A 26,267-nucleotide genomic window follows, 5' to 3' on the forward strand; every position below is an offset into this window, starting at 1 on the left:
GCCATGCGTGGTGGTGCCTGCCCCTGTAGTCCCAAGTACTTAGGAGGTTGAGGCAGGAGGCTCTCTTGAGCCCAGGAGGTCAAGGCGGCAGTGAGCCATAAATCGTGCCACTACACTCAGCCTGGGCAACAGAGTGAGACCCTGTCTCAAGAAAGCAAAACAAGAAAGGGAGAGTCCCTCCATTGTTAGGAGATGGGTTCATTGCATTTTGTGGTGTTGGAGAAAAATACTGAGTCAGCACCTATGTGGGATTGGTGGGAGCAGATTTGGTGTTTTCCACCCCTTCAGAGGATTCTGAGGTGACTCAGTTCTGTTGACCTTGACCTTATATGGCCACTGGGGAGGATTTTCGCCCCAGCTTGTGGGGAAAGAAATCAAGGACCAGAGACAGGCAGGGGAGAATATCACTGAGGGATTTATGGCAGCAGCCTCCACACGGCTTCCCCACTGCCTCCTCGGGTGCTCGTCAGACGCTGCTGGAGAAACAGCACAGTCAGTCCCAAGAACATCATGGCCCCAGCATCCTCTTGAACTTAGTGGCAGTTGGCCTGACAGAGGAAGCGGTTGTCATGCCTGCCTTAGAAGTTCTCCAGCCCCTTTCTTAGAGATGAGCTGCTGCTTCGTTCCGGCTATTCAGGTGAACACAGTTTAGTCGGCATTTTCGCAACACTGTGTAGAGAGGCTTGGTGAGAGGTGTTGGGACGCCGGAGAGTGGCAGACCGCAGGGCCCAAGGTAAGGTTTCAGGTCCATCTCTGGAACTTTGGCTTTTTCTCCCTGTAAAGTCATGTTCCCTTTTTTCTGGTGCTTTGGTGGTGATGTAGGGAGAGGTGAGGATGAGAAGAGGGGCCGCATCCCATGGATTCCCAGATCCAGACTCCTCTTCCCTGGGAAACCTGGATTGGAGCTGGCCCTCCTGTGCCTTCAGGGACTGTGGAGAAGGAGGCCCCTGCAGGGACCTGCCTGGGGCGAGCGCTGGGGCTTTTCCTGCAGTGTATCAGCAGCAAGTCATAATGGAAAATGGCTGGATTAAGGGCTGTCCGTATCTGGCCCTTAGTTCTTCCTCTACCACCACCTGGCTCTGACCATTTTCTTGCCAGTTGTAATCAATGGTTTAGATTTATCCTAGCGACATTGTAGGGGTCCACAGCCAAATGACTCAGGAAAAATGATGCAGATTGAGTCTGGAGGAATCCCTGTGCTGGCTTCCTCATGCTCTCTCCCTGCCTCAGAAATCACGTGGAACCCACTCTCCCCTCAGCAGTGAAAATGCATTCGGCCTGTGTGCAGTGTTTCTGCCCAGGGAAGCCCAGTAGGGACTCCATGCCCAGGGTTTTTACTGGGAGCTGGTTATGTAGACACCATCGGCCTAGCATGCACCAAAATTCCAGGCTTCCAGGAGGAAAACAGGCGCCTGTACCACATTATTTGCATAGAGAGACTGTGTCCAGTGAACAGCTCTGATCAGTAAACTGTTAACTGAGAACATCTCCAGAGCCAAATTCCCAGATACCAGCAAAGGGCCATCTGACCTGTTTGGAATCTCAATTTCCTGATAGAGAAAACAAAGGTAGGGCAGAATTGATTTTTACAGATGTGACCTCATGATCCTGCTCTCTAGTCCCCAGATTTTTCCAGGGCTTTTGTCAGTGGTGTCTCCCCTTTGACTCCCCTTGGTGGTTAGGTTTTATGGGATTTTGCAGGACAGATGGCAGCTGCAGGAGTCTCATACTGTCCCTAACTTGGGTCATCCCACAGGCCCTGGTGCCATCCTCCTGCTCTTCCTGACTCTCCTTGGGTCCTTTTCTGCTCCTGCATCCGAAAGTGATCATGGGCTGCCTGTGCCTAGGTCATTGATAGTGCAGGGAGAGGAACGCTGGAAGAGGTTGTCTCCGTGTTTGGAGGGTCCACCCTATCCCATCCAAATCCTGAAGCTTTCTCACACTCCTGTTTTTCTCCTGCCAGCCCTTGAGGAGTCCGGTGCTTTCTTGGCTGTCACATGAGTGTCAGTGCTGGGGGACATCATGCTTAGGTCTTTCTCAGCTTGACCTCTCTTTGCAGAAACCAGGCTCTGTGTATTGAGGGGTGGATCTGGGTTGTAGAGCATCAGTCCGGCTCATGGGAAGGGAATGTGATGTATAGTGAGTCGTGGTGCATCGCGGTGGATAGCACAGTTTTGAATGAGTGCAATATTGGCATGTACAGTGATACCCACAGAATTTCCATGAAGTAACTTCCTGAAGGTGGTTTCTATAGCACTTGAATAGGAGGGGAGGTGAGGAGCACATGTACGAGGGAAGAGGGGACAACATGAGGGAGACTTTGAGGTTGGGGTGAGCAGGGCTGACCGTGTGTATGTGTGTAACTTGGGGACAGGATAGGGTAATATCTTTACATCTTTACATGTCATTGGCCTGGAATAGGGGGTCCTGAAGGGTTTGTCATAAGAAAGAGAAAGTGTTCATTGCTGCAAGGGTAGCATAGCCGGGTTCTGAGAGACAAAACACTTCCCTCACTTCCCACCCAAGAGTTTCGCCTGCTTTCTTGCCCCTCTGAGGTGTGCGTTGGTGTCACTCACTGGCCACCGTTCCAGCTCTTAATTCCTCTGCCTTTTGTGCTAGCCTTCAGGGCTCTCCTGAGGGTGACTGGTTCTCAGGTTGGCTGGAGGAATGGGTGGAGTTGTAAGATCAGGAATAAAGCTAGAGAGGGAGGACCAAGCGGAAGTCACTGATGCAGCCGCCTTCTAGCCTACCCGACCCTAATTGAGAGGTCGCTTTTTCCTGTTGAACATGTTGGATAGTGGGATGTGTTATAAGAAGTGATGTGTGTGGCTTCTTGTCATTGCAGGATTGTCAGCTGACCTCTGTCCTGTGGGCCAGGTGGCCCCAGGTCACATTTCTTCAAGAAGAGGCTGAACTGTGGTGCTTGTAAGGTATGAATCTTGGGTGCTTCTCTAGAGAATGCACTGGTGTTCAGGCTGCAAGGACGAAGGCTTTGAGGTCACTAGAGGGGAGGCAGAGGCTGCTTCCCATTGCTTGCTCCTCCACTGAGGCCCACAGGGACATGTGACACCCTCTTTTCCTCCTCTGCCACTCCACTGTGTGAAGCACGGTGAGGTTACAGAGCTCCCCTTGGGCTTTGAGTCATCCTAGTGTGGATTGGCATCGTTTGTTGAAGTGGGAGGAGTACTGCATTTTGGAGGCAGGCAGTTAGCTAGTGGTTTTCTCTGGACTTGGTGGCAATCTTTGTTATCAAGTGATTTATGGATTTTTTTTTTTTTTTTTTTTTTGAGACAGGGTCTCACTGTCACCCAGCCTGGAGTGCAGTGGTACAGTGATGGCTCGCTGCAGCCTCGACCTGGGCTCAGGTGATCCTCCACCTCAGCTTCCCGAGTCGCTGGGACCACAGGTACATGCTGCTGCACCCAGCTAATTTTTAAAATTTTTCCGTAGAGGCGGAGTCTCACCATGTTGCTCGGGCTTGTTTTGAATTCCTGGGCTCAAGCAGTCCTTCCACCTTTTCTTCCCAAAGTGCTGGGATTATGGATAGTAAGCCCATGCCTGGCCGACGTATGGATAGTAGTATCACACAATCCTAACTTCCTAAGCCAGTGAATTCACAGCATTTCACCCAGAGTTGATCTTCCCTCTCATTATCTTATGAGGGACTGTGGTCCCAGAACCAGGCACCATCCCTGTTACTTGGGAACTTGTAAGAAGTGCAAGTGCTTAGCCCTGTCCCGACCTACTGCATCAGAAGTTTTGGGGCTGGAGCCAGCAATCTGGCTTCACATGCTCTCCAGGTGATTCTTACTCATGCTCAAGTTTGAGAAATCAAACCATGTTAGAAATCTTTGAGAATCAGAAGCAGCTGCTGCAATTCTAGGCTGCGAATCTGGTCACTGACTTGTTTCCAGGTCTCTTAGTTTGGGTTCTTCCTAAGCTGCTGGCAATGCCTCCCCTCTCAGCTCACTCACTGCCCTGTTTTGCCCCTGTATTCGAAAGTGATCATGGGCCGCCTGTGCCCTGGTCATTGATAGTGCAGGGAGAGGAATCAATGAAAGCGCTTCCCCGTGTTTGGAGGGTCCACTCTTGTCCCTTCCAAACTCTGGAGCTTTCGTACATGTCTTTATTCTCATCAGTGATGTTACCTCCTGGTTCCCGGTTGTCGTGCCAGACCCCTGTTTCCTCATTAGGGATGGCGCCAGGTTCAACAGGCCGGAGAAGAGAGCCAGTGAAGGAAACAGGATTTGGGGGAACTTAGAGGGCAGTCGGCAGTCTAGTGGTGGTGGTGCTGGATGGGAGCACCTCATCCGCTTGTAAAAAGCATGCAGATTATATAGCACCTTCCCCCAGTAACCTCCACATGGCAACCTTCGTTTCCTAAGGAGCCATTGTTATGTGCATCTACCATACACTGGTGCTGTATGGCTCAATGAGTGCCTCTTGTGCCCAGCATGGTGGAGGGTACTCAGAGGCTAAAGGAAAGGACGGTGAAGCAGAGACCTGCCTCACTGAGTTTATGTCTCTGAGCTAGTTTGGGAGCCACAATAGTGGTTACCCCTTCCTAGAGCTACACGCAGAAGCTCTCTCTGCCTCCCCATCACACTCCTTCCCACCCGTCAGCACTGGTCACACTGTCTGGGGATTCTTGGTTTGCTTCTCATGTCCCCTCTGCTGTGAGCTTCCTCAGGGCAGTGCCTCTGTCTTGTTTCACGTCATGCCTGGTAACTGACATGTTGCACCTGGACACAAAGTAAATGAGAAGACACATTGTTGTAAGGTGACAAGGCTTATCCCATTGAGCAGTGCTGGGGTTAAAAATGTCCTAGAGCAAGCCAGCTGTTACAGTCCACCTTCAGTCCTGGCCGTGAGCAGCGTCCGTGGTCCACCAGGGGTGGATTTTCCCTCTGGCCTTAGATTACAGTGGCAAGGGCTGGAGTAGTAATTGAGGGAGACAATGTGCGGTATAGTCAGATGTATGAACACAGCTCTTACACACTAGATGGTAGGCGTGGGGCTCTCCCACCCCACCTGTTCGTTACCCATCCCAGGTCTGTGCTGATCACTGCCAGACATAGCCTGCTCCAAAAGCCTTCTGGCCTCGGCATCCTTTTGTTTTTAATTTTTATTTTTAAGACAGTCTCGCTCTGTTGCCCAGGCTGGAGTGCAGTGGTGCAAACACAGCTCACTGCAACCTCTGCCTCCTGCGTTCAGTGATTCTTGCGCTTCAGCCTCCCGAGTAGCTGGGATTAAAGATGTACACCACCACACCCAGCTAATTTTTGTATTTTTAGTAGAGATAGGGTTTCACCATGTTGGCCAGGCTGGTCTCGTGTGATCTACCTGCCTCCCAAAATGTTGGGATTACAGGTGGGAGCCACCACACCCAACCTGTTTTTAAAATTTTTATTGTCTGTATTTGAAGTTTACAACATGATGTTATAGAATAATGGGATGGATATAGATAGCATGGTGGTTACTGTGGTGAAGCCGATGAACATATCTGTCATCTCACATAGTCACCGTTTTTAGTGTGTGTGAGGAGCAGCTGAAATCTACTTAACAGAAATCCCTTATGTTGTGCATGAGCCCTCTAAACTTACTCATCCTGTATATCTGCTACTTGGTGTCCTTTGACCTACATCTCCTTATTTCCTCCAGCTCCTGCCCATGGTAATCGCCATTTTATTCTCTATCTGTGTATGCTTGACCTTTTAAAATTTTTTTTTTTAACATTGCACACATAAGTGAGATATGCACTGTTTGTCTGTGTCTAGTTTATTTTGTTTAACATAGTATCCTCCAGGTCCATCCATGTTGTGGCAAATGACGGGATCTTTCTCTCTCTATTTTTTTTTGTTGTTGTTGTTGAGACAGGGTCTCCCTCTGTTACCTGGGCTTAAGTGACCCTCCCACCTCATCCCCTGGGTAGCTGGGACTGCAGGTACATGCCACCATGCCTGGTTAATTTTTGTATTTTTTGTATAGATAGGGTTTCGCGATGTTGCCCAGGCTGGTCTCCAACTCCTGGGCTCAAACCATCCTTCTGCCTTGGCCTCCAAAAGTGCTGGGATTATAGGCATGGGCCACCATGCCTAGCCCAGGGTCGTCATCATCGTCTTCTTTTTTTTTTTTTGAACTAGAGTTTTGCTCTTGTCGCCCAGGCTGGAGTGCAATGGCGCAATCTCAGCTCACTGCAACCTCCGCCTCCCAGGTTGAAGTGATTCTCCTGCCTCAGCCTCCCGAGTAGCTGGGATTACAGGTGTGTGCCACCTCGCCTGGCTAATTTTTTGTATTTTTAGTAGAGATGGGGTTTCACCATGTTGGTCAGTCTGGTCTTGAACTCTTGACCTCAGGTGATCCACCCGCCTCAGCCTCCCAAAGTACTGGGATTACAGGTGTGAGCCACCGCGCCCGGCCAAGGGTCTTCTTTTTATGGGTGAATAATGTTTTGTTTTGTGTGTGTGTGTGTGTGTGTGTATGCCACATTTTCTTTTTCCATTCATCTGTTGATGGTGACTTAGATTGTTTCCGTATTTTGGCAATTGGGAGCAATGCCGCAGTGAATATTGGAATGCAGATGTCTTTGTGAGGTGTGATTTGATCTCTGTTGAGTATGTGTCCAGAAGAGGGATAGCTGGGTCTATTTAGTGTATACTGATAAGCAGCACACAGCAGGCACATTGGATAGCATAAATGCCATTTCTCTCACAGTCTGCTGACCCCTTCCTAGAGTTAGGTTTTTCTTGTTCCTGAGATAATAATGTGGCTGTAAGTACTAATAGAGACAGTGGCATTTGTGGGATGCTTATGATCTGCCAGCCCCTGTGTTAAGTGTTCTCTGTGTCTGTTTCAGGTGGGTCCGCTGTGTGCAGAGGCTCCATGGGATGTGTTGTCTTCATAGCAGCAGGGCGCTGGACCATGGGTCCCTAAGGTGAGATTTTTAGACTGTTGTCTGGAATATGTTTTTTCCCATCCTTCAGAGTCATATGCTATTCCTGGGGCTTGGATGATGTAGGGGAAGCAAGGTAAAAGTGGTATCCCGTGGTTCCCCGTTCTGTCCTGCTGTGAGGCTGTCTCTCACATGCCTTCAGTGGCTATTGCAGAGGAAGGGCCTCCAGAAATCTGGATGGGTAAAGTGAGTTCCCTGGGGGAACCTTCCTCCCTGCTTGAGCGCTGGTGTGTCCGCAGTATGCTGTGATCTGGATTAACCGTGAGTTTTTCTTTCGGGGTGTGTGTGTATGATGTTAGGACCACATGCTCCTGACCTTTTCCCACCCAAAAGCATTTCCATTTTTTAAATGCTGGAAGTGTCTTGACTCCTTTTGGGGTCTTAGAAGTACACATGGTGGCCGTGGCTGGGCCTCTGCTCAGCTCACCTGCTCTCCCTGTCTCAGGCCATTCCTCAGGCCCTTGACACCAGCCTCCCTCCCTTACTGGCTCTCTTCTGTCCTTCCCTGTTCTTGTATCCAGAAATGACCATGGGTTGCTTGTGCCCCGATCATTAATAGTACAGGGGTAGGAGTGCTAAGAGGCGTTTTCCCTGCGTTGGTCCAGCCTTCCCTTTCAAACCCTGGAGCTTTCCCATGCTGCAGCCTTTTTCCTGCCAGCCCTTCAGAGCTTGGGCCTTTGTAGGCCTGTGTGATACGGTGACTAGACCCACCCGCTGACTTCTGAGGGTTTTTGTCTTTTCATGTTAGGGATCCTCCTGCCAGAAACCAGTCTGCATTTCTCTTTGGGCCCCATGCTGGAATGAGTTCAGATAGCAGTGAAGGGCACATGTGAGAATTGTGAATCATGGACTTTGCTTCATGAAATGTGAAATCCATATTGTTTCTCCAGGCGCCATCAGTAATGTCGAATAAATGGAGAAAGTTGTAGGTGGGACTAGGAAAGCTGTATTCCTGTGGATCACTCTAGCTGGTCATTTGCCCCGATTGTGAACTGTTTGAAAGAAAAACAGAACTAAGATGTTTGTCCTTTTGTGTCCTTTCTGCTGGGATTTTTAATTTGGTGTGCCTGAATGAGGAGCTTGGCCCTGCTTGAATGGGACCCCTCTCCGTGGTGTCAGCTTGGGGAGGAGGAGATGGCCCTGGAGACTAAATACTTGTATGCTTTCTTACCCTCTTAGGTCTCAGCCTTAGATTCAAGGACAGTCCAAGGAAGTCCTAAGACCATGGAGTTGGTGACCTGGGATCTGGGTTTGCTGATATTTCTCACCATGGTGAGTTGATGCCAAGAACCGGCACCCACAGCCAGAGGCCCAACTGGTCTGTGCTTATGCAGATGGGAACTTCGAATCACTGGTCTCACTTGTTCTCTGTTGCAGAATCTCTTGGTTGTGTTTATGGACACCAGAGGGGCAGAGAATAGAGAGTGAGGCTACCACATGAAGCGTCACCAGAGCTGCTCCCTGCTGCCTGCTCAGAGCACCTCAGATCCACTGTTCAATCTGCACAAGATTCGGGGTCCAGACATGGGAGACTTCAGCTGCCTCGGAGGACCGTGGACAGGGAAGGCCAGCCCCGCATCCCTCTGGCCATGCCTGGAATGACTTTAATAACTAAGAGTTTTATTCTTGAATTTGTAGCTGTCGTTCACTTTTTACCCACCCATTCAATAAACCTTACAGAATTGCTCCATCTGCCTCTTAAATCAGTGACAACCCGTGAGCCTGCAAGACTGGCTTTGGAGAAGGTAGGCCATAGGCCAGATCTGATTTTCACTCTTTGAGCCTTTCCTATTCTTAATGCATATATTCTGGAAACTTGACTCAGGTTATTGTTCGAGGTGTACATTTGGAACTAGGAGGTGAACAAGTGCTGGTAGTTGGTTCACATTTAGGCATTTAGGACCCATGAGAATTGAGGGCATTGCAGAATAGTCAAGGTAGATTATGGAGTGAGACAGGTCTGATGTCATTCAGGAAGGCTGGAGTGTCCTGGATGACCTGGCTCATAAGTAAATGCCTACTTGTGAGATCAACTATCCCAGTTTGCCTGAGATTGAGGGGTTTCCCAGAAAGTGGGTTTTTCATTGCTAAACCCAGGGAGATCCTGAGCAAACTGGGGCAAGTTGGTCAGCATGCGTGGGATGTAAAATCCATGGTGTCAACTTGAGAGCCAGGTTAATGGGGTAACAGTGGGAGTAGGGTGAACATGGAGCAGCTGCCATTGATGGAACTGAGGGGTGCCCTTACAGTCAGGCTTTGGAGATTAGGGTACAGTCAGTTATTGCAAGGGCTAGGCATGGTGCCTTGTGCCTGTATTACTAGCACTTTGGGAGGCCAAGGTGGGATGATTTCTTGAGGCCAGGAGATCAAAACCAGCCTAGGCAACAGATCCCGTCTCCACAAAAATTAGCCAGGCACGGTAGTGCACTCCTGTAGTCCCAGCTACTCAGGAGGCTGAGGCAGGAGGAGTGCTTGAGCCCAGGAGTTTGAGGATTCAATGAGTTAATGATGGCACCACTGCAGCCCAGCCTGGGTGGCAGAGTGAGACCTGTTTTTAAGAGAAAGAAAAATTGCAACAATGACATTATCTAAGGATGTGCATGTGTGAACTCTCATCTCTTGATTTACAGAGGGAGGAATCTACACATGTCCCAAGGGCCATGGTGAAAAGGTGCAGTTAATCTCCCCATTTGAAGTTAAAACCACCTTGGCTGGAGCTGGGGCAAAAATCAGGCTGGTAAGCCTGTCTTGATGAATTTGGCACATTAATGGTCTGCCAGGCATTCTTTTTTTTTTTTTTTTTCCTCCTTGTTGTTTTTTGTTTTTGAGACAGTCTCACTGTTTCCCAGGCTGGAGTGTAGTGGTGTGATCTTGGCTCACTGCAACCTCTGCCTCCCAGGTTCAAGCGCTTCCTGTGCCTCAGCCTCCTAAGTAACTGGGACTATGCGCATGTGCTGCAACGCCCAGCTAATTTGTGTATTTTTAGTAGAGACGGGGTTTTGCCTTGTTGGTCAGCTGGTCTTGAACTCCTGACCTCAAGTAAACTGCCCGCCTTGGCCTTTCCAAAGTGTTGAGATTACAGATGTGAACCACCATGCCTGGCCTAAGAGGCAGGCATTCTTGATGTTTAAAGGCACCACACCACCAGTCGGTTCCCTGCAGAAGGATCCAGAAATCACAGGTCCTTTTTCTGCGTTGGCCTTTGAGGACCATCCTCTGACTTCTGTTTGCCACCTTTAGCTGTGTTTGCTTGAACAGATGCCAGGGGAAGGAATCTGGGTCCACTTGAGGAAGCTGTAACTGATGACTGATGTCTGCCACAGTGGAGGGGATAGCAGTAGAATACAGGCCAGTACCTAAGTCTGCATATTTCATCTGGCATTAGATCATCATGTGTGCCTCTTGCCACTGTTGCATGTGAGGCAGGAGCCATCCCAGGTCTTTAGGGCCCGAAGAACTCTGAGAAGGGCAGTCCATTGACCAAGGTGGCCCAAGAGCCAGGATTAGGTCAAGGAGGCGTGGCCTTGCTGGGCTGTGTGCCGAGTATGAGGGCCTGGGGAAGCAGCTGGTGGGAGACTCCACAGCAGAACTGAGAGGAGAATGGAAAGCTGGGAGAGTGAGGCTCATTCGCTCAAAAAGCATTGTGCATTTACTTGGGAGCCAGATGCTAAGCTAGAGGAAAGGATACTAGGTGAGTAAGGCAGTTTGTGACCTCAAGGAGATCCCAGCCCAGATAAGTATATGTAGCTGTATTTTAGAGGCTTCGTTCCAGACCACTGCAATAAAGTGAATTGCACACATTTTCTGGTTTCCCACTGCATTAAAGTTATTTTAGCCAGGTGTGGTGGCACATGCACCTGTAGTCCCAGCTACTCTAGAGGCTAAGGCAGAGGATTGCTCGGGCCCAGGAGTTCAAAGCCAGCCTGGACAACATAGTGAAGACCCTTGTGTAAAAAAATTAAGTTTATACTATAGTGTAGTTTATTAACTGTGCAATAGCATTATGTCCAAAACTATAAATACCGTAATTTAAAAATATGAAAGAATGCTAATGGTTGTCTTTAATCTCAACTGCTTGGGAAGCTGAGCTGTGCACCAACATGCCCAGCTAATTTTTTTTCTTTTTTTGAGATGGAGTCTTGCTCTGTTACCCAGGCTGGAGTGCAGTGGTGCGATCTTGGCTCACTGCAACTTCCACCTCTTGGGTTCAAGCAATTCTCTGCCTCAGCCTCCCAAGTAGCTGGAATTACAGGCACTCATCACCATGCCTGGCTATTGTATTTTTAGTAGAGATGGGGTTTCACTATCTGGCCAGGCTGGTCTTGAACTCCTGACCTCGTGATACACCCACCTTGGCCTCCAAAAGTGCTGGGATTACAGGTGTGAGCCACCATGCCCAGCTGCTTATTAATTTTTGTAAGAGACAGGGTCTTGCTATGTTGAGACCCTGTCTGGTCTCAGACTCCTCCTAGGCTCAAGCTATCCTTTCACCTTGACCTCCAAAGTACTGGCATTACAGGTGTCAGCTACCACGCCTCGTCCCCTTTCTGGAATTTTAATGTCTCCAGTCCTTTGCCTCCAGAGCTCTCCGATGCCTTTAAAACGATGGTTTTCTATTTTATCCACCCTTTCCAGTTCTTAGCAGAAACATTGGCCTGTCAACTACTCCCTTCTATTTAGAGGCAGAAGTCTTGACATTAGCAAATTTTATTTAAATTTTTTTTTTCTTTTTTTTCCTGTTTGGAGAATGGATTATACCAGGGCAAGAGTGGAAGCAGGGTGACCAGTTGGAAGATTATGGCAGTTGTGTAGGTGAGAGATATTGGTGACTTGGACTAGGGAGATAGAGGTAGACAGCAAGATAGATATCTATGTTCCAAGAGAGAAAGGTGAAGATACAATTTTAGGTGAATGAAGCTCAGAGCAGGGAAGTATGTAAAATGTGATATACCATTTTTTTTTTTTTTTGGTTAAAAGAAGATTTATTTGAAACCAGCCTGGCCAACATGGTGAAACCTCATCTCTACTGGAAATACAAAAATTAGCCAGGTGTGGTGGCGGGCGCCTGTAATCTCAGCTATTCGGGAGGCTGAAGCAGGAGAATCGCTTGAACCTGGGAGGTGGAGGTTCCAGTGAGCTGAGATCGTACTATTGCACTCCAGCCTGGGCAACAGGAGTGAAACTCCATCTCAAAAAAAAAAAAAAAAAGAAGATTTGTATGTATATATGCAAATTGGGGTGATATATTTTTTATTTTAACATGGCTTTCTCTTTTTTCTTTCCCAGAACATCATAGTTTCTCTAATATACTGTGGGCCTCCTTTTGGCTAGGGGGAGATTTGAATGCCAAGGAAGGCCACAGTGTCAGTCAGCCTTTACCATTCAAAAATAGGATTATGCAATAGGACAACAGCCTTGCAAGTCAGGGTTCTTCAATTTTTTTTTTTTTTTTTTTTTTTTTTTTTTTTTTTTTTTTTTGATTATTGCTCCTTTATAACCAGTAAGCAAACTTGGAGAATCTATTCCCATAAAATTTTTCAGGGATGTGAAGTAGACACTTTTGTCTACCATTAAGGCTTAGCTGGAGTCAGAAAGAATAAAGATATAATTAGGGATCACAAAAGGTTTTTACCTGATGCTTTTTTTTTTTTTTTTTTTTTTTAAGGGATTAAGGAAGAAGAAGGGGAACAGAGAAGCAGATGACAAGAGGCTCACATGGGTGTCCCAATTTCCCTTCTCTGGACTTTGACTTGGAGAGGGTGCAAGTATATTAGCGAGAACACTGAGAACAAGAGAGGAGACCTTGACTTTGCTTCCCATTTAGTACTGTGCAGGAGGCCACCTCTTGAATTGCCCCCTGCCCTAAACTGGTATAGCCATGGCAACGGGACAGCTTGGTGTGGGTGGGCAGAGGGAGGTATCTTCGCCAGCTTGGGCTGCCATAACAAAATTCCATAGATTGGGTGATTTAAACAACAGAAGTTAATTTTCTCAAAGTTCTGGGGGCCAGGAAGTCCAAAATCAAGGTGCTGGCTGATTCAGTTTCTGATGAGAGCTCTCTTCCTGGCTTGCAGATGGCCGCCTTGCTGTGTCCTATGGTGGAGAGAGAGAGAATGGCCTCCCTGGTGTCTCTTCTTATAAGGGCACTAATTCTATCAGATTATGGCTCCACCCTTATGACCTCATTTAACCTTAATTACCTCCTTAAAGGCCCTATCTATAGATACAGTTACATTGAGGGTTAGGCTTTGTATTAGTCTGTTCTCATGCTGCTAATAAAGACATACCCGAGACTGTGTAATTTATAAAGGAAGGAGGTTTAATTGATTCACAGTTCCCACATGGCTGGGGAGGCCTCACAATCATGGGGAAAGGTGAATAAGGAGCAAAGTCACGTCTTACTAATGGTGGCAGGCAAGAGAGCTTGTTCAGGGGAACTCAACGTTTATAAAACCATCCGATCTCCTGAGACTACCACGAGAACAGTATGGAGGAAACCACCCCCTTGATTCAGTTGTCTCCACCTGGCCCTGCCTTTGACACATGGGGATTATAATGCAGGGTGAGATTTGGGTGGGGACACAGCCAAACCATATCAGGTTTCAATATGTGACTTTTGAGGGTACAAAGTTCCATCCATAGCAATTCAGTCCTTTGGACTTTAGCATCCCGGAGCTGCCCTGGGATCCTGAATGGTCTATGTCAACCCAGAGGTGGCTGAGGATGTGGTTGAAGAGTTTCCTAGCAGGGACTACAGTACCAGAGTGAGGTACCAGATCTGCACCCTGCTTAAAAATCCAGCATGTGCCCTGGCGAATTGCTGGCACTTGGCAAATATTTATTGAAACGAGCCGTTGGGCTGTATCTTCTTTTTGCATGTATTATAGGAGTATCCCTTGTTCTCCACCCTTCAGAAGTCACCCTTTCCTTGAACATATTCTGAATATCAGCCCCAGATGTGTAGGAAGTCCGTTTGAGTCTTCAGTAAATGCTGATATGTTCTCTTTTTCTTTGAGATGTAGTCTCACCGTTGACGCCCAGGCTGGAGTACTCTGGCGTGATCTTTGCCTACTGCAACCTCCACCGCCTGGGTTCAAGCGATTCTCCTGCCTCAGCCTCCTGAGTAGCTGGGACTACAGGCGTGCACCCCACACCCAGCTAATTTTTGTGTTTTTAATAGAGACGAGGTTTCACTGTGTTGGCCAGGCTGGTCTCGAACTCCTGACCTCAGATGATCCTCCCGCCTTGGCCTCCCAAGGTGCTAGGATTACAGGCGACAGCCGCTGCACCCGACCAATGCTGATGTGTTCTAACAAATCCATCCTGGTGGCTGTTTGTTGTATTTTTCTCTGAATAGCTCCATTGCTTCAGACCTCTCTGTGGTATCCTATGGCTTTCACCTTTTCTCCCACTGCTGTTCTTATCCTATGCCATTTTGCCCCAAACATTCTTATGATCAATTAAAGCTGGCCCCAGGACAGCACAGTCTCCACATTCTGGCCCGGATTTGTTTCTGCCTCAGAAATACGTGCTGTCATGGTCATCAAGATGTCTCCTAGCTCATCCAGGCAGGTCTGCTTTCAGAGGTTCCACTGGGAGAATTTAACAGTGTTCTGGAGCTTGATCATCTCCCACCCTGGTCATCTCTCAAAAGATGTTGCAACCCACCTGAGTGCTTAGATCAAATCCCAGTGGCTTCTGAGAAGGTGTTGCTGGTTTGTGAGGGAGATGGGATGGGAGAGGATGGTGAGAAAGAGAAGATGCTAGGAAGTGAAATAAGAAGAAAAGAGGAAAAGATATTACCACTTAATTCAACTCAGGGCTGGGTGCAGCAGCTCATGCCTGTAATCCTAGCACTTTGGGAGGCCGTGGTGGGTGATTTGCCTGAGAAGACCAGCCTGGCCAACATGGTGAAACCCTGTCTCTACTAAAAGTACAAAAAAATTAGCTGGTGTGATGGTGTGTGTCTGTAATCTCAGCTACTCGGGAGGCTGAGGCCCGAGAATCACTTGAACCCAGGAGGCAGAGGTTGCAGTGAACCACAATCATACCACTTCACTCCAGCCTGGGTGACAGAGTGAGATTCTGTCTCAAAAAAAAAAAAATTTCAGTTCAACTCAAACTTGAGTATGCATCCAAATCACCTACAATGCTTGTTAAAGCACAGATTGTTGGGCTACTCCCCTGAGTTTCTGATTCAGTAGATTTGGGATGGGGACTAAGCATTCTGACCTCTTTTTTTTTTTTTTTTTTTTTTTTTGAGACAGAGTCTCGCTCTGTTGCCCAGGCTGGAGTGCAGTGGCGTGGTCTCGGCTCACTGCAACCTCTGCCTCCCGGGTTCAAGCAATTCTTCTGCCTCAGCCTCTGGAGTATCTGGGACTACAGGTGCTTGCCACCACGCCCTGCTAATTTTGGTACTTTTAGTACATACAGGGTTTCGCCATATTGGCCAGGCTGGTCTTGAACTCCTGACCTTGGCCTGCCTCGGCCTCCCAAAATGCTGGGATTACAGGTGTGAGCCACCGCACCCGGGCTCATTCTCCTTTCAAACAAATTTCCAGGGGATGCCGATGCTGCTGTTCAGAGGACCACACTTTGAGAACCACTGATGTCACCCCCAAACCAGCTTGGAGATGATGCACCCTATCCCAGTATAATATTTTAGTCTTCATAATGGGTAGGCAGACCTGCTTTTTCCAAAATATCCTTGCAGCCAGCAGCCAGGTCCATCTGTTTGTTCATACAGTGGCAAGATGTCCAACAACTCCCTAAGGAACTTAATGAGCAACTTGGATCCAATTCTTCATTGTCCGTCAGAGGAAAGGAATCCACGCTTGGTAATGAGCCTTTGGATGCTCTACCAGGCTCTGTGGCCAGAACAAAGTGCCTTGTTATCTCCCTGACAAGGAACCTACTTTATGGTGTTGGACAAAGCACCTAGCACGTCACATTCTCCCAAACAGCACAAACTCATACCCAGTGAAACTGGGAGAGCAGTGGGTGGTCTTTCTACTCTCAGAAACCTGTTTATTTCCATCTTGGTGGTATGGAGAGGGTGTTGTGTGTTCCACATTGTGCAAAGGCCTGGGACATGATGGCCACTGCTCCCACTCACCCATCTCATCAGTGTGTTGTAGACACCTGCAGAGTCGTACACTGAACTGAGCATGCTGGGGAGTGGAGGGTGTCAATGATGCAATGCATCCAGAACCTGCTTCAAAGCCAGGCCTCTGACACAGCTGCAGACTAGATGTATAGCGAAGGCTCAGGAAATGTCGGCCATGATTCTTTTGTTTTGTTTTGAGACAGAGTCTCGCTCTGTCACCCAGGCTGGAGTGCAGTGGTGCGATCTCAGCTTACTGCAACTTCTGCCTCCCGGGTTCAAGTGATTCTCATGCCTCAACCTCCCCAGTAGCTGGGATTACAGGTACATGCCACCTTGCCCAGCTGATTTTTGTATTTCTTTTTTAGTAGAGATGGAGTGTCACCATGTTGGCCAGGCTGGTCTTGAACTTCTGGCCTCAAGTGATCTGCCTGCCTCGGCCTCGCAAAGTGCTGGTATTACAGGAGTGAGACATGGTGCTCTGCCAATTCTTAAGGGTATGATTAAGAAGAGTGTCCCAATCACAGCCTGGGATAGAACACTTTCGTGATTACAATTCACAACCTCCTTCTGGGAGGACATGAGCATTCCTGACAAATGCTTAAGCAATTTTCTGATAAACTTTAACAAGATTAAAACCTCTTTGGGGAAATTAGCTACCCAAACACTTGGATGATTATCACACATTCTTTGTCTTGTATTCAGTTTAATAATGATTATCCAACCTTTCTCTTTTCCTTTGAAATATCCGTAACAAAAGGGAACTACTGACTTGGCTTTGTGACAAGCTTAAAACAAAACTTCAACACATGCTTATAACTAATTTTTGTGAAAAAAATGTAAAACAGTCATTATGGAGATAGGACATAAAAATAGTAGCTAAGACCAGTACTTGTTGCTTGTCAGATGTTATTAAATGCCCAATAACTCTTTATAATGAATTGGGTTATAATACCTCTGTTTGACTTAAAAGATGCTGATATGGTTTGAATATTTGTCCCCTCCATATCTCATGGTGAAATGTGATCCCTAATGTTGGACATGGAGCCTGTCGGGAGGTGTCTGAGTCATTGGGATGGATCCCTCTTAAGTGGCTTGGTGCCCTCCACATGGTGATGAGTGAGTCCTTGCTGTTAGTTCGCGAGAGAGCCGGTTGTTTAAAGGAGCCTGCACCTCCTCCTCTCTCTCTTCACTCCCTCTCTTGCTATGTGATGCACCTGCTCTTCCTTTGCCTTCTGCCACGATTGGAAGCTTCTGAGGCCTCACCAGAAGCTGAGCAGATGCTGGTGCCATGCTTGTACAGCCTGAAGAACTGTGAGCCAAATAAACCTCTTTTTTTTTTTTTTTTTTTGAGACGGAGTCTCACACTGTCACCCAGGCTGGAGTGTAGTGGCGTGATCTCAGCTCATTGCAAGCTCCGCCTCCCGGGTTCACGCCATTCCTCTGCCTCAGCCTGCCAAGTAGCTGGGACTACAGATGCCCGCCACCATGCCTGGCTAATTTTGTGTATTTTTAGTAGAGATGGGGTTTCACTGTGTTAGCCAGGACGGTCTTGATCTCCTGACCTCGTGATCTGCCCGCCTCGGCCTCCTAAAGTGCTGGGATTACAGGCATGAGCCACTGTGCCCAGCAATAAACCTCTTTTCTTTACAGATGGCCCAGTCTCAGGTATTCCTTTATAGGAATGCAGAACAGACTAACACAGATGCTAAGAAAGGCCGAGTGACTTGCCCAAGATCAGACAGCCAGTGATGGGTAAAGCCAGGTTTTGGATCCAGGCCTGGCTGAGTCCCCAGCTGGAGCCAGCTACAGCTACACTCTTCTGCTTTGCCAGGAGAATTGCCGCAGGAGATAAAGAGTGGGATAGTCTGCTGGATGCAGCGGCTCACGCCTGTAATCCCAGCACTTTGGGAGGCCGAGGCAGGTGGATCATCTGAAGTCAGGAGTTTGACACCAGCCTGGCTAACATGGTGAAACCCGTCTCTACTAAAAATACAAAAATTAGCTGGGTGTGGTGGTGTGTGCCTGTAGTCCCAGCTACTCGGGAGGCTGAGGCAGGAGAATTGCTTGAACCTGGGAGGCGGAGGTTGTGGTGAGCTGAGATTGCACCACTACACTCCAGCCTGGGCAATACAGTGAGATTGTGTCTCAAAAACAAAACAAAACACTGGGATGGTCCATGAGAAAGGGACAGGTATAGGGCTGTGGAAACACAGAGCAAGGAGAGTGTTCTCCCAGGTAGAGGGCTTGGGAAAGGGACATGGGGGAACAGATAGTCCATTCCAGAACAGGAAGTAGGAGAGGGACTGGTGGAGACAGTGAGCAGGACATGCCAGGAGCAGCAGAAGGGTGGGCAGAGGCATAGCAAAGGGCCAGGGACATTTGAAGGTGGTTGTAGAGTTCAATCTGCAGCCATGGGACCGGTCCCCAGTCCTCTGAACAGTGCGACCCTGCCATCCAGTGTTGTGGACTCTACGTGCTGCTACTTGGACTTTTTAAATTACTCTGGATTCAGAGAGCACAGCCACCCAGTTTCATTACTTACTGGCTGTGTTACCCTGGGCAAGTCACTTCACCTCTCTGAGCTGAAGATTTCGTCATTGAAAATCGGGGGTAATGATAACATCTCCTCATAGGATTGCTGTGAGGATTCAATGAGATAAACCTCAAATTAGCACATGCCTGGCACCTACCGAGGGCTCCATAGAAAGGTGGGGTATTACTGTCTTACTGTGTAATTGAATGGTGGCATTATAACACTATTTTTCAGGAGGCTTGGAAAAAATTAACTTCTCATTAAAAAAATAAATTTAGACTTTAGAAAAGTTGCAAAAGTAGCACAAAGAATTCCTGAATACCTTTCACCAAGATTACAAATATACACATAAAGACATAAAGAAAAAAACAGGACCGGGCACAGTGGCTCATGCCTGTAATTCCAGCACTTTGGGAGGCCAAGGCGGGTGGATCACGAGGTCAGGAGATCGAGACCATCCTGGCTAACACGGTGAAACCCCGCCTCTACTAAAAATACAAAAATAAAATAAAATAAGCCAGGCATGGTGGCAGGCGCCTGTAGTCGCAGCTACTCAGGAGGCTGAGGCAAGAGAACTGCCTGAACCTGGGAGGCAGAGGTTGCAGTGAACCGAGATTGTGCCACTGCACTCCAGCCTGGGTGACAGAGTGAGACTCTGTCTCAAAAACAAACAAACAAACAAAAAACCCCAAAAAAACAAAAAACAGAAAAAAAACACAAATATATACATTGACATATATGTACACACATAGAAACATATAAACATGTATATACATATTTCCCCCTGAACTGTTTGAGTCAAATGCAGACTTGTTGGCCCTTTACCCCTTAATACTTCAGTGTGCATTTTTTAAAAGCAAGGACATTCTCCTATATACAATTATACTATAATTATACAAATGTAGTACAATTGGTACAAATTAGTACAAATATACAAATATAGTAAAATTATCAAAATCATGAAATTAACATTGGTACAGTACTATTATCTAATGATCAGACCGTATTCAGATTTTGTCAATTTTCCTACAATGTCCTATATGACAAAACAAAATCTCTGATCATCTCTTGCATTCATTTGCCCCGTCTCAGAGTCTCCTTGAGTCGGTAATATTTCCCCAGCCTTTCTTTGTGTCTCATGACCTCGACGTTTTTTAAAAGTGAAGACTAGTCACATCGTAGAAAGTTCCTTTTTGGGTTTGACTCATGTTTCCTCATGGTTAGATTTGGGTTAGGTGTTTTGGGGCACCACAGTGACCTATTCAGTGCATCACAGCCTTGTGCACATTTTTGTTGACAACTGTATTTATTTATTTATTTATTTATGTATTTATTTATGTTTTTTTGAGATGGAGTATCACTCAGTCGCCCAGGCTGCAGTGCAGTGGCACGATCTCAGCTCACTGCAACCTCTGCCTCCTGGGTTCAAGCGATTGTCCTGCCACAGCCTCCCGAGTAGTTGAGATTACAGGCATGTGCCACCACACCCAGCGAATTTTTGTGTTTTCAGTAGAGACGGGGTTTCACCATGTTGGCCAGGCTGATCTTGAACTCCTGACCACCCTGGCCTCCCAAATGCTAGGATTACAGGCGTGAGCCACTGTGCCTGGCCTGTTGACAACTTTAAAATAGGGCTTCCAGATGCGGGGAGGTAAGGGATTACTGAACGACGTACACGTGAATACCCGGAGGGATATGACAAACATGTGAATCCTCCAAACCTGCTGAGTCGGTACCTCTGAGAGTATGCCTAAGAACTTGCAGGGTTCGCCAGCATCCTAGGTGACCAACTGCCTACAGTGTTCCTTCCAGTTGTGACATTCCCAGGCATGGCCAAAAGATGGCGCTGCAGGCTGCACTTTCAACGGAGTTTCCTTTCTGGAGAAGCTCACAGCTGGGCTTTGGTGAATTCAAGCTCACATCTACCAGGAGTACTTGGTACCTCCTCTTTCCTCCTTGGAATTGGGCCTTTCACCACCGCTATCCTCCTACCACTTCATAGTGACTTTTCTGGATGCCCCAAGACCTCACAGGAGTTAGAATTCACTTTGGGGTTCCTAAACCAGAGATGGTTTACTCTTCAAGGTGAAGAGAAAACCCCGCCCCAGTTTTCTGAAGAGCAAACCAAGAACTATTAAAATAGTAATAGGCCGGGCACAGTGGCTCATGCCTGTAATCCCTGCACTTTAGGAGCTGAAGCCAGAGGATCACTTGAGCCCAGGAGTTCCAGACCAGCGTGGGCAACATAGCAAGACCCCATTTCTACAAAAAATAAAATTAGCTGCACATGGTGTGTGTCTGTAGTGCCAGCCAGGTGGGAGACTGAGGTGGGAGGATCGCTTGAGCCCAGCAGGCAGAGGTTGCAGTGACTGCAGCCAAGACTGTGCCACTGCATTCCAGCCTGGGTGACAAGAGAGAGCCCCTGTCTGAAAAACAAAATAAAAAAATAAAGAGCAGTCACCATTCTTAGGACTAAGAAAAAGTTCCCCCCAACTCTCTACCCCCATTCTCGCAAGGCTGAGATCCAGACTTCGTTGCAGAGGGCACAGCTGTGGTTCCCGGGATGGCAGAGAAGCCACTGTGGTGTTTGCTGGTAGAATCTGCTAGAAATCTGTCCCCTGGAACTTTTCAGGAAACTGTCTTCTATGGAGTGAGAGAAAGCCATTCACAGAACAGTGCCTCACTAGAGGCACTCTGCTACAAAATCACCAAAAAAAAAAAAAAAAAAAAAAAAAAAAGGACACTGCAGGAAGCTGCTGGCCTTGTAGTGCTGCTGGCTGCCAAGCACTGCAGGAACTGGGTCCTGGAGTAGCTGCCTGCATGGTAGGAGGTTGCTGAGCGACCACGCCTGAATCAGGAAGAGGTGGGCTCCTGGAAAAACGCTTTAAAAGGGATTAGACTTGTCTAACTTGTCCATTTTGCTCTTAGATCTTCTCTTTCCTTCCTTCTGGAATGTGCATGATGACTGGAGCACAGCATCCCCCTTGTGAGCATGAGGAAGAAAGTCACATTCTCAGAATGGCGGAGAGAAAAGCCAGAAGGGACTGGGTACCTGATGTCCCACTGGTGCTGCCCTGTTAGCTCTGGACTGCCTTTCTTCATATTCCTCATTAAGAAAAACAATCTCTTGACTGAGACACTTTTATTTGTTTGTTTGTTTGTTTGTTTTTGGTTCCCTACAGTTGAATTTAATTCCCAACTGATATAACTATTTAGTGGAAAGGCTCGGCTGGATATGACTGTCATAAGATCACTTCAGCCAATAAACAGAAATTGTTGTATGTATATATAGCGATGGTCTCACTGCGTTTGCCTAGGCTGGAGTGCAGTGGCGCAATCATAGCTCACTGCAGCCTCAATCTCCTGGGCTCAAACCATCCTCCCACCTCACCACAAAGCACTGGGATTACAGATGTGAGCCACCACGCCCAGCCAGAAATCACTTTTCATAATTTACACACATTGACTTTCTTAGATGACAGGTAAGTAATGATTATAAAAACAGCATTTCTGAGCACTTTTTACCCAATATATTTTTTAATAGTTTGATATCTAACACATATACAAAAATGCACAAATCATATGTTGTACAGCTCAAAGAATTTTCACAAGATGGACACAAACATGTAACCACCCAGATCAAGAAATAACATTACTTGCACCCTGGAAGCACCCCTTCAATCTCTCATTCAGTCAGCACTCCTACAAAGGAAACTGCTAACTGACTTTTAATGATCTAGATTAGTTTTGCCTATTTTTGAATGTTACATAAATGGCATCATATAGCATGTGGTTTTTTGTGTCTGGCCTCTTGTCAACATTATGTTTGTGAATTCCGTTATGTCATTGCCCTGGGAAGACACAGGCCAAGCTCAAATCCAGAGAAGCAGCTGGAGGGAAACGGTGCATGTGAGATGAACAGGCATTGCTTTTCACTGGTGCATGCTGGGAGGAAGTGATCCATGGCCAGGTTGAGTAGCTGCTAGCCCATCTCATTCCTCAGGAAGCTCATCTGCAACTCCGATACACAGAGCCAATGCCCTGGGGTCAGAAGGACAGCTGAGATTCTCTAGACAATAACTATCATTTGGACTCACAAACCTCTTGAATCATTGTAATGATCCTCTGGCACTTTGCAGAAAATAAGATCTACCCTCTGTACATAAAAAGATATGTTCGATCAGGCATGGTGGCTCATGCTGGTAATCCCAGCACTTTGGGAGGCCATGGCGGGCACATCACTTGAGGTCAAGAGTTCGAGACAAGCCAGGCCAACATGGCAAAACCCCTTCTTTACTAAAAATATGAAAATTAACTGGGTGTAGTGGCGTGTGCCTGGAATCCCAGCTACTTGGGTGGCTGAGGCAGGAGAATCGCCTGAACCCGGGAGGCAGAGGTTGCAGTGAGCCGAGATCGTACCACTGCACTCCAGCCTGGGTGACAGAGTGAGACTCCGTCTCAAAAAAGAAAAAGCAAAAAAGAAGAAAAAAAGATGTGTTCAACTCAATATGGACCAGCCCTTTGAGTCATATTCATTATAGTATATACTGATGTTTTATGCACTTTTCTGTATGTCTGTAATATTTCATAATAAAAACACACATGCAAGGGACAATGAAATAAGTGCAAGGTTAATGCAGAGATAGTAGATTGCTTATTTGTTCTTCTGGTAGATTGCATTATTTGTTCAAAACCTTTGCAGCCACTCCATATCAGTCCTTCTTACTGGACTTTCACTACAAATCATCCTTGGTGGAGGATTCTATTTCCCATGACGTTGACATTTACTTTAGCCAATGAAAGATGAGTGGAAGTGGACTGGTGCTCCTGAACAGAAACTTTAAGAGCGAGAGGATGGTTCTGCCGTTTCTCTTTTCCCTCTGCCAGGATAATGTCAATGTTCCAGGTAACAGCTGTTCCTGTGTAGCTACCATCCTTCATCAGAAAACTTCAGCACAAGTGTATTACATTGTATCCCTCTCCTCAAAGTGGGGGATAAGGAAGGAGACCACTACTACTCCTGCTGCCCTCCTCCCCCCACCTTGCCTAGTTCACAAGACAGGAGGAAAGAGAGAAAGAAACAAAAGTAAGATAAACAGCCGGACAACCTTGGCACCACCACCCGGCCCTAGGAGTTAAAAAAAAGGTAATAATAATAACATCAACCCCTGACCTAAACGACTTGTGTTATCTGTAAATTCCAGACACTGTATGAAAAAAGCATTGTAAAACTTTTTGTTCTGTTAGCTGATGCATGTAGCCCCCAGTCACGTTTCCCACGCTTGCTTGATTTATCACGACCCTTTCACGTGGACCCCTTAAAGTTGTAAGCCTTTAAAAAGACCAAGTATTTCTTTTTCAGGGAGCTCGGCTCTTAAGACACGAGTCTGCCAACGCTCCTGGCTGAATTAAAAAAAACCTCTTCCTTCTTTAATCTGGTGTCTGAGGAGTTTTGTCTGTGGCTCATCCTGCTACACCTGCAGCCTGGATCCCAGAATGAAGAGGTCATGGGGCAGAGCTACAGCTGATGTATAATGTGAGTGAAAAATAGGCCATGGTGGTGGGAAGGTGCTAAGATCTTGGGACTGTTTGTCTTGCAGCATAACTGGGTGAAACCTGACTGATACACATATGGAAGGTTTTCATATCATAATTACCAGTTAAAATAGATAAGAGTCCTCTGGGCTAATACCAACTTCTATAGATAAGGAGGTGAAGGGAACAATGAACAAACACCTACCTTCAAGTTTCTCCTTTGTAAAGGGACTTCAGAATTAACTAGAAAAATTGGGGTAGGGTGCACTCTGACTTGTAGCCATATCAAAAATTAACTTGCTGCATGGTCAAGTATCAGATAAATTTAAGCCCTCTAGCCTGTTTTATAATAACACATAATTTAAAAACATAGATGTTTTTGTAAAAGACAGACTGAGGAGGAAGTAAGAATTATAATGAAAGGCTGGGCTCAGTGGCTCACACCTGTAATTCCAGCACTTTGGGAGGCTGAGGCGGGCGGATCACAAGGTCAGGAGATCGACAGCATCCTGGCTAACATGGTGAAACCCCATTTCCACTAAAAATACAAAAAATTAGCCGGGTGTGGTGGTGGGCACCTGTAGTCCCAGCTACTCTGGAGGCTGAGGCAGGAGAATGGTGCAGTGAGTTGAGATTGCGCCACTGCACTCCAGTCTGGACGACAGAGCAAGACTCCATCTCAAAAATAAATAAATAAAATAAAAGAATTATAACGAAAGAGCTAATAAGGTCTTGTTTGAGGGAAAGTGGAGTCATAAAAGCACCTCCTGGACATTAGAAGTACTGGTGCTTACAAATTTTTACAGGATCAGGAGACAGAATAAAAAGAACAAAATGGAAAGGAGAAAGTGAAACGTAAAACATTAAAGGAAAAGCAAGGACATTTTGAAAATACCATGTTTAATTTTTAACTTTTTTTAAGTTAAAAAATTTATAAATTATTTTGTAGAGATGGGGTCTCACTATGTTGCCCAGACTGTTCCTGGACTTCTGGGCTCAAGTGATCCACCACCTCAGCCTCCCAAAGTGCTGGGACGACAGGCATAAGCTGCCATACCCAGTGAGAACACTGTATTTATATACAACTCAATAAACTCCCTGATGTTGCAGAGGAAGCGAAAAGGAACATCATTAAACCGGTAAAGCCTGGCTGCTGCTCACCTGGAGGCCACGCAGAGTCGCCCGTGTGAGACACAACGGGGAGCATCTCTCTCTTCTTGTGACTTATGATGTGAAGCCACTGCGTTCTTTCTCCACCACATCTTAACACGCTTGCCTAGTGTGTCGTCACCAGCAGGCACACAGGCCTCCTGCTGAACTCCAGTTTCAGAGTGACCTTTGAGGTGTTCCAGCTATACACAGAACGAATGGCATTTATTTTGAATCAGACGATTCAACACACAGTCTCTCAATTTGGTGAGAATCCAGCTGTCAACTTTCATAGAATGTGACAACAGTCAGAAGCAATTGGCAGAGATAAATATGAGGACAAAAAGATGGCAGAGTGAGACCCCACCCCACCCTGTTTTGTTGCAAGCAGCAGCAGCAGCAGCAGCAACAACAACAACAACAAAATAGCAGAGCAAATTATGGAAGAGCATCTCATCTATAATGAATGTGGCAGATTTGTGCAAATTGGCAAGCATATCTTTGCAGACTCAGGGATATTTGCGAAAAACTTAAGGAAGATCTCAACTGCCCCTATTTACTCCCCAGATCTCAAGTGGACACAAGATCCTTAAAAGTAAGTGGCAGGGTCCTGAAGGGTCTGGCCTACATCTTTACCTGGAAATATGATAACTCAGGGCAGAGGTGGGCTTGGAGAATCAGAGAAGGTCACTCCCTGAGCCTATCTTCAAGCCCCAGCATGGCAGGAACCCGGGCTGTCAAGAGGCTCCAATGATCTTGTGCCCTTATGTTGTCTGAGCTAGGCTGCTAACCCAAACGAACAGCCTGAGGGGAAGGTAGAGAGAGGAGAGATGGGACCACACTCTGACATCACCTTTGCACAAGGCCGGCTGAACAGAGGTAAATGAACTGAACCACATTGGATAAAGGGAGGCCCAAGGTTTTAGCATAAGCCACAGGTCACACAGTAATACGGAGGATCTGAATCAAATAACTCATCAGATTGATGTAAG

The 26,267-nt window shown here is 47.0% G+C and overlaps 3 non-coding genes across 3 annotated transcripts; all 3 read left to right on the top strand.

The window, feature by feature from the left end:
- Positions 1-1,808: 1,808 nt before the first annotated feature.
- On the top strand, positions 1,809-1,942 carry LOC119618661 (small nucleolar RNA SNORA71). Its single transcript, XR_005235031.1, has one exon. It is a non-coding gene; the product is annotated as a small nucleolar RNA SNORA71 (small nucleolar RNA).
- A 2,045-nt stretch (positions 1,943-3,987) lies between these two features.
- LOC119618657 (small nucleolar RNA SNORA71) lies at positions 3,988-4,121 on the top strand. The gene has a single exon (XR_005235027.2). It is a non-coding gene; the product is annotated as a small nucleolar RNA SNORA71 (small nucleolar RNA).
- Positions 4,122-7,461: 3,340 nt separating this feature from the next.
- Positions 7,462-7,589, top strand: LOC119618663 (small nucleolar RNA SNORA71). The gene has a single exon (XR_005235033.1). It is a non-coding gene; the product is annotated as a small nucleolar RNA SNORA71 (small nucleolar RNA).
- The last annotated feature ends 18,678 nt before the right edge of the window (positions 7,590-26,267 follow it).

This window comes from Chlorocebus sabaeus, chromosome 2, assembly GCF_047675955.1.
Source record: "Chlorocebus sabaeus isolate Y175 chromosome 2, mChlSab1.0.hap1, whole genome shotgun sequence".
Classification (NCBI taxonomy): Eukaryota; Metazoa; Chordata; class Mammalia; order Primates; family Cercopithecidae; genus Chlorocebus; species Chlorocebus sabaeus.